Below are 6405 nucleotides of genomic sequence, written 5' to 3' on the forward strand. Positions count from 1 at the left end.
TGCAGTGCTTTCAGAAGTACCAGCTTACAAGCATCTGAATAAGTATGATTACTACAAGCAGGAGGACAGGATTGGAAGTATTTCATTCCGACTTCATCTTTAGATACACCATATGCTCATAGTCAAAATTTTACTTGTTCATTAACTGAGGTAGAGAAGAAATTTGTAGATCAAGTAGAAGATAGATATAGAACTCTAACAAAAACACGTGATACTGGGGAAAGTCCAGTAGATTGGACTGAGGAGGAGAGATCTCACAGAGCAAAGGGAAGTTATGGCCCTATAGCATTGGACCTGGTGCAGAAGGGAAAGTTGTGTGTGAAGCGGGTGCAGACCTACTATGATAAGGTTTATGTGGGACAAAGTACGTGTGATCATGTTTTCACTATGGAAGAGTCAGCAAAGAACTTTTTGCAAGGTTCAGTGCAAGTGGTGCCAACAGTATATTATGTGTGTGGAAAGAATGCTTACGTGAGATTGCCTGCAAATTGGTATGGAACTTGTTATTTAGGAATCATTTTTCCCAAAATTTACCATGCAGACGAATTAGAGCTTTTGGAAGATGGAAAGCACTCTAGAGTCAAAAGAGGTGCAAGTGCAGGAGCAGTGACTGGAGATATCTTTGGAGCAGTAATTCCAAGTTTGGGAGTGATTCTGAATGATGTGAAGATTAGGAGATTGGTGACTGTGGTTGACGAGTTGTCAATAAATACAGCTAAGTCGTTGATACTTGTGGATGGAGAGATGTTATTGATAAGGACGATGGTGACGCAGAACAGTCTTGCTTTAGATGTCTTGCTGGCAAAAGAGGGCGGAGTCTGTAAAATGTTGAAGGTTCAAGAGTGCTGTATTATATACCAGATAACAGCAAAGATCTGAAAAAGTATATAAGTAATATCACTGTGCTCCACCAAGAGATCCAGGATCTGACTGAAGAAGGTGTTTGGGAAAAGGTTGGAAAAGGTTTTGGCAAAGTGGGAAATTGGTTTGCAAGTCTAGGAAAAGGCATTCTTGATTATATTCTGAAGCCTATCATTATCATAGTGGTATGTGCGGTTTGTTTGTGGGGATTTGCCAGAGCTTATCAATGGTACAGGGCGAACCAGGTTGAAAGGGCCCTTAGGGAGCAAGAGATAAGGATGGCTAGACTGCAGGACAGTCACTATCAGAATATCAGGAATCTAGAGAAGTTCCGACAGGGAGGAGTGGCAATGAGCTCTGTTTAGGTCGTTTCTTTCTCCAGGGAGTTGTGATTTTAGTGATGACAGTAGTCCTCAAAGGGGGGAACTGATAGAGCGCTATGTTACTCCGAAAATTGTAGGGGTGCATCATAATCGTGCATAGTCCGCACCTACATATGTATCCTATGTTGTTTTAAAAGACGATCATTAGAGGAGTAAATGTAATAATAAAATGTGAATATAATGCTAGAAATGTAATGCGTGTTAGTCAAAAGGGTCATGCTTTTAAAATGTAACTATCTATTGCAAAGTTCCTAATGAATTAATTTGTGTGAAATGTAATGCCTTTGATTTAAACGTGCACCATATTGAAGATTTCACGTGTAGAAATAATTACACATATATTGAATGTAATGAAAATAATGCTTGTAGATGCAATGTCTATTAACGTGTGATTTATAATGTGCGAAGGCCCAATTGAAGGTTCATGTATTGTAATGAATTTGTTTCTTATGTTAGCTGAATATTGTAGGCCTGAAATGTACTTTCCCTGGGAGAGCTCTCATTTGGAGGTAGTCAGCAGATTTCTGTGAGTGGAAGGTTTTCTCGTTCTCAAGATTCTGTTGCAGGTGCAAGGACATCTGCCTTGTTAGCTAAGACTAATCTTTTGTTTTAGGAGTTAGGTATGGAGGAGAGTTGCTACAAGTGTCTCCACGAATGCCGATAATGAGGAGCCTATACTTTTGGGGCTGAGGGAGCCTGGGGCTCAAGGACATTTAGACCATAATTAGACAGCATACAGGTTTCGGTGGAAAATCACCTCCAGGAGGTGTCCAGCCGGAAGAGGTGGAACGAAGGCGTGTCTTCCATGTTGTGCATTTTGTATTAGGGACAGTGCCCCGAGGGAAGAGTTAGGAGATGAGACAGTGAGGCGTTAGAGGGCCGATGGAAGGGATCGATACAGAGGGAAAAGACTTAAAATGATGCTGTAGCTTGGCTACCGACTCCTTCAATGTGAGTGTACTTATTATGAAGTCTTCACGAGCTGACACCTTTTTCTGGTCCTGCCTTGGGGGATGCTAAGTAGGGATGTCACCTTAGCGGTAAAGTAGGGACAGACTAATCAATTTCTTTGAAGGTATCCATGAAGACTGATTTAGATACCGAAGCAGTTATCTTTTGCTTGATAATTTTAGATTTCATTATTCTTTTTATGCTTTATAGAGTTAGGTTGCTGCATAAATTAAACTTTCTTAGTTCCCATGTATCTTTTTAACCTCGTCATGAGGTGCTTGTATGTTCAGTTATTTTTGGCTTTGTAATAAACCCCCTAAACTTAACTCGGAGTTAATGATTCTTTTGAGTTGTAGTTAATTGATTAGCGGTCTTGTTGGGATGGATTGATTTCTCCCCTTTACACTTCACAACAGGTAAAAGGGTTCAGTCGACCTGAGGATTCTTATAGGCGGTAAGAGATAGAATGATGAGATAAGAATCCGGCGTTATCACTTCCATTCCCTCTCAAAACCTCCAATCAATCACTTATTCTAACATACTCACACTACTTCACTCACTTCCTGGCACTCACTTTCACTTATTCATACATGCCCAGATTCTCACTCACTTTCACTCTCAATGATAATCTCAAACATGCTCACACAACACACTTTCACTTAATCTCATTCACTCTCAATCACTCACAAACACACTTACAAACACATACAGACATTCACATACAAATATATATATTTTACTAACCTTAGCTGGCAACCCAGAGTCTCCATGGCAGCAGCAGAGCAGGAATTTAGTACTGGGAATTGGGACCAGTAAGCCATGATTCACAACGAGGAGCCAGATGGAACAGCAAGGTTAGGCTTGAAAATGGGAAAAAGTCGCCTCAATCCCTCTACCAGCTTCTTGTTAGGACTGGAAGCACACCCATAAAGGAAGCCTAGATAGCACTGCTGCTCTGTATTTTTTATTGGCTTCACGGATTCACAGATGTGTGCCCTGTTAGCCACCTTGTAGCAGATATGTTGTGCTGCCTGAGGCATGAACAGTCTGCTAAATAAAATGGATTGTGCCTGTGTGAGGGGATCATACATGTGTAATCCAGACATCCAGCTAAAGAGTGTTTTATTTTGAAACAACTCACTGTATGTAGCTAAATAATGATTCAGCCTCCTCAGTCCCATTATCCTCCTCCTGTCATCAGAAGCCTGGAGACGAGGTAGAGAGGGCTGACCTGTGCACCAGCACTGTTCATGAACACTGCTAAATTGAAAAATGTGTGGGGGCCTTACAGGAGACTGTATGGCTGCACACTAGGTCCCTGATAAGAAGCCGCTATTACATTATGTGCATGTGCTGGTATCTAGTATTTTCTGAGTTTTGAAATATAAAGTATATTTGAAAATCTCACAGTGTGTTAGAAGATGGAAGAAACAGAAAAAACTGTGCCTGATAAAAACTTTAGCTTGAAGATTCTTTTCATGTTGCATCTATTTTGTTTTATCTGTTGCTTAGCTCTGGCCGAGAGACAGCTATCACACACTTACAGTCATGGGATGATGTCATCAATGATGTTATTTGAAATGTCATCAGTGATGTCACTTACCATGTCATGAGTGATGTAATATGTGAGGTCATAAGCAGTGGATTGTGGGGGCGTAAGTTATAGTTAGCTCAGGTAACTATAAATGCTGAATATCCATGATTTTGTTTGGTTCTTTCAGTGAATTTATATGCTTTTTAAAATCTATTTCCCAACTATAACGTCCCTGTAACCTTTGTTTTTTTCAGTGAAGTTCTGAGGTTTTTTAATGTTAAATCCTAACTCTAACCTCCCTGTAACCTTTGTTTTTTTCAGTGAATTTCTAAGGTTTTAAAAATTCTATTTTCTAACTAGTGGGGAAATAGGGCTGGGCCTCTATCAAACTCTCAGCAATCCCCCTGTATGGGACTCACTGGAGGTAACAGAAGAGGTTCTTGGCCCCCAAGGACCCTCAGCATCCAAGGGGACTTCATCCCCAACCAGTAGTGCGCCAGGAGGTGCATTTGCAGTGTGGTGAAGAAAGGGGGTTGTACCTTGTATGTCTTCTCAGCAACCATGCTGTGTGGGATTTACTGGAGGTAACAGGAGGGCTTGTTGGCCCCTAAGGACCCTCAGCAGCCAAGGGGACTTCATTCCCAAACAAGTTGTGCACCAGGACGCTGCTTTACAAAGTGGTTCAGAAAGGGGGTGGGGCCTCTGGTGACTTCCTCTGGGGCCGGCATTTTATTTATTTTTTTATTAGGGGAGGGGTGCTGCTCGGCCTCTCTCGCCAGGACCCTTCTGGCCCGGAGGACCCTATCCCCCGGTGCCTGGCCTTTTCAATTTTTTTATTTATAATAAGGAGAGGAGCTGTGCAGTCTCCCTATTTCAACCCCAGGGACCCCATTCCCGGGGACCAGCCATTACCAAATGGGGGAGGGGGGCCATGCGGCCAAACTCCCCGGGCACATTTCGGCCCCGGTGACCCCATCCCCCAGGGCCCGACCTTTTCTTTTTTTGGTTTTATTTATAATAGAGAAGGGGAACAGCGAGGTCCACCTTCTCTGGATGATTTTGGGCCCTGAGACCCCATCCCCTGAGGCACAGCCTTTAGAAATGGGGGTGGGGAGCTAGGTGGCACCTCCCCTGGCCGATTTCGGCTCCTGAAACACCATCCCCCGACGCCTGACCTCCATTGTGGGTGCCCTGGTCCCACCCAGTGCAAAAAAAAAATTGATGGAGAGACTGCTGAACAATGTCAGAAATTCACCCCCGTACAGAGATCTGAGCCTAAATCCATTGTTGTTTTGCTCCCCATGCCATTCCAGTTTAAACCCAGTCGTATGCAAATCAGTCTTGACCCTGTTCCCCATAGGAACAGTCCTGCCTGAACTGCTTGGCCAGCTCCTCCCTGGACCAAAAACAGGCATCCTGGGAACGGTTTCGGGCGTTCACCTCTCATCAGCCAGTCTAGCTTTACTCCAGTGGCATGGAGAGCACGGGACCCAAGTCTCGACAGACCCATCCCACTCAGGGTGACAAATGGAAAAAAAACAATTAATGGACAGAACGTTGAACAATGTCAAACATTCACCCCAGTACAGAGAGCTGGGCCTTAATTCGTCGTTTTTTGCTCCCCATGCCATTCCATTTTAAACCCAGCCATATGCAAATCAGTCATGACCTTGTTCCCTATGGGAACAATCCAGCCAGAACTGCCAGGCCAGGTCCTCTCTGGACCAGAAACAAGCATCCTGGAAATGGTTTTGGGGGTTTCACCTCTCATCAGCCAGGCTAGCTGGCACCCAGTGAATTCCGTTTCAAGACCTCAGGGGGAGTCTCAAGGCACCAGCGGTCCCTGCCAACTCCCTGCCTCCTACGGGAGCCAGCATTGTTTTCAGACACACAGAGCTGCTAAACATGCAGCACTCTGTGTCTGAAAGCAATTCATCTGTTTCCCTACTTGCCTGACAGTGGGCAGAGAAACAGACAAATGCACCGTTTCCAGCAAGTGTTTGCTATCATTTGGTGGGAGTGTTAAAGCTCACTCGAAGATACAGTGATCAGCTATGTTTTGGGGGTGGGCACTCTGGGAAATAGCAGGAGCCAGCCCTGGGGGGTGTCGGCCCCCAGGGCCACCTATGGCTCCAGGAAGGTGGCAGTCCCTTTAGCATCCCCAAACCCCCCCAAAGAGGCCTATAGGGTCAGGGTATTCCTACCCAGCCCTCTTCTCATTTTCTTTTTTTTAATTGGGGACTCAGCTCAAGCCAAGGCCCAAAATGGCTGCCAACACGTCATGGTTTGAAGTGATGGCAGCCAATCAGCATGAAATTGGGAGGGTTTGTGGAACCTTTGAGTCTCTATATATACAAATTGTTTTTTTTTCTTAATATCTCAAAAACTACTGAATGGATTTATGCCAAGTTACAAAAAGGTCACTTTCTAGACCAACAGCTGTGTTTCTGCCAAATCTGTCGTAATTCCGTCCAGCACTTCAAGCTGTAGTCATGTCTACATCTCTATGATTATGGTCTACGTCCTACCCAGTTCCTTAAATACGCGTACCTATGCCATGCTTGGGGGGCCGAGGTGACGCTTACCTCCGCACTACCAGAATATGCCCCGCTGGAGGGCCGGCTGTTACAAGAGCGGGTGCCCAGTAAACTAGTGTCGCTGACGTACAAGACCCTG

At 44.4% G+C, this 6405-nt stretch overlaps 1 pseudogene; it reads left to right on the forward strand.

Moving 5' to 3' along the window:
• Nucleotides 1-286: 286 nt before the first annotated feature.
• LOC146830791 (endogenous retrovirus group PABLB member 1 Env polyprotein-like) lies at nucleotides 287-1226 on the forward strand (annotated as a pseudogene).
• Nucleotides 1227-6405: the final 5179 nt, after the last annotated feature.

The sequence above is a fragment of the Triturus cristatus genome, chromosome 5_1 (assembly GCF_964204655.1).
Source record: "Triturus cristatus chromosome 5_1, aTriCri1.1, whole genome shotgun sequence".
In the NCBI taxonomy this organism is placed as follows: domain Eukaryota; kingdom Metazoa; phylum Chordata; class Amphibia; order Caudata; family Salamandridae; genus Triturus; species Triturus cristatus.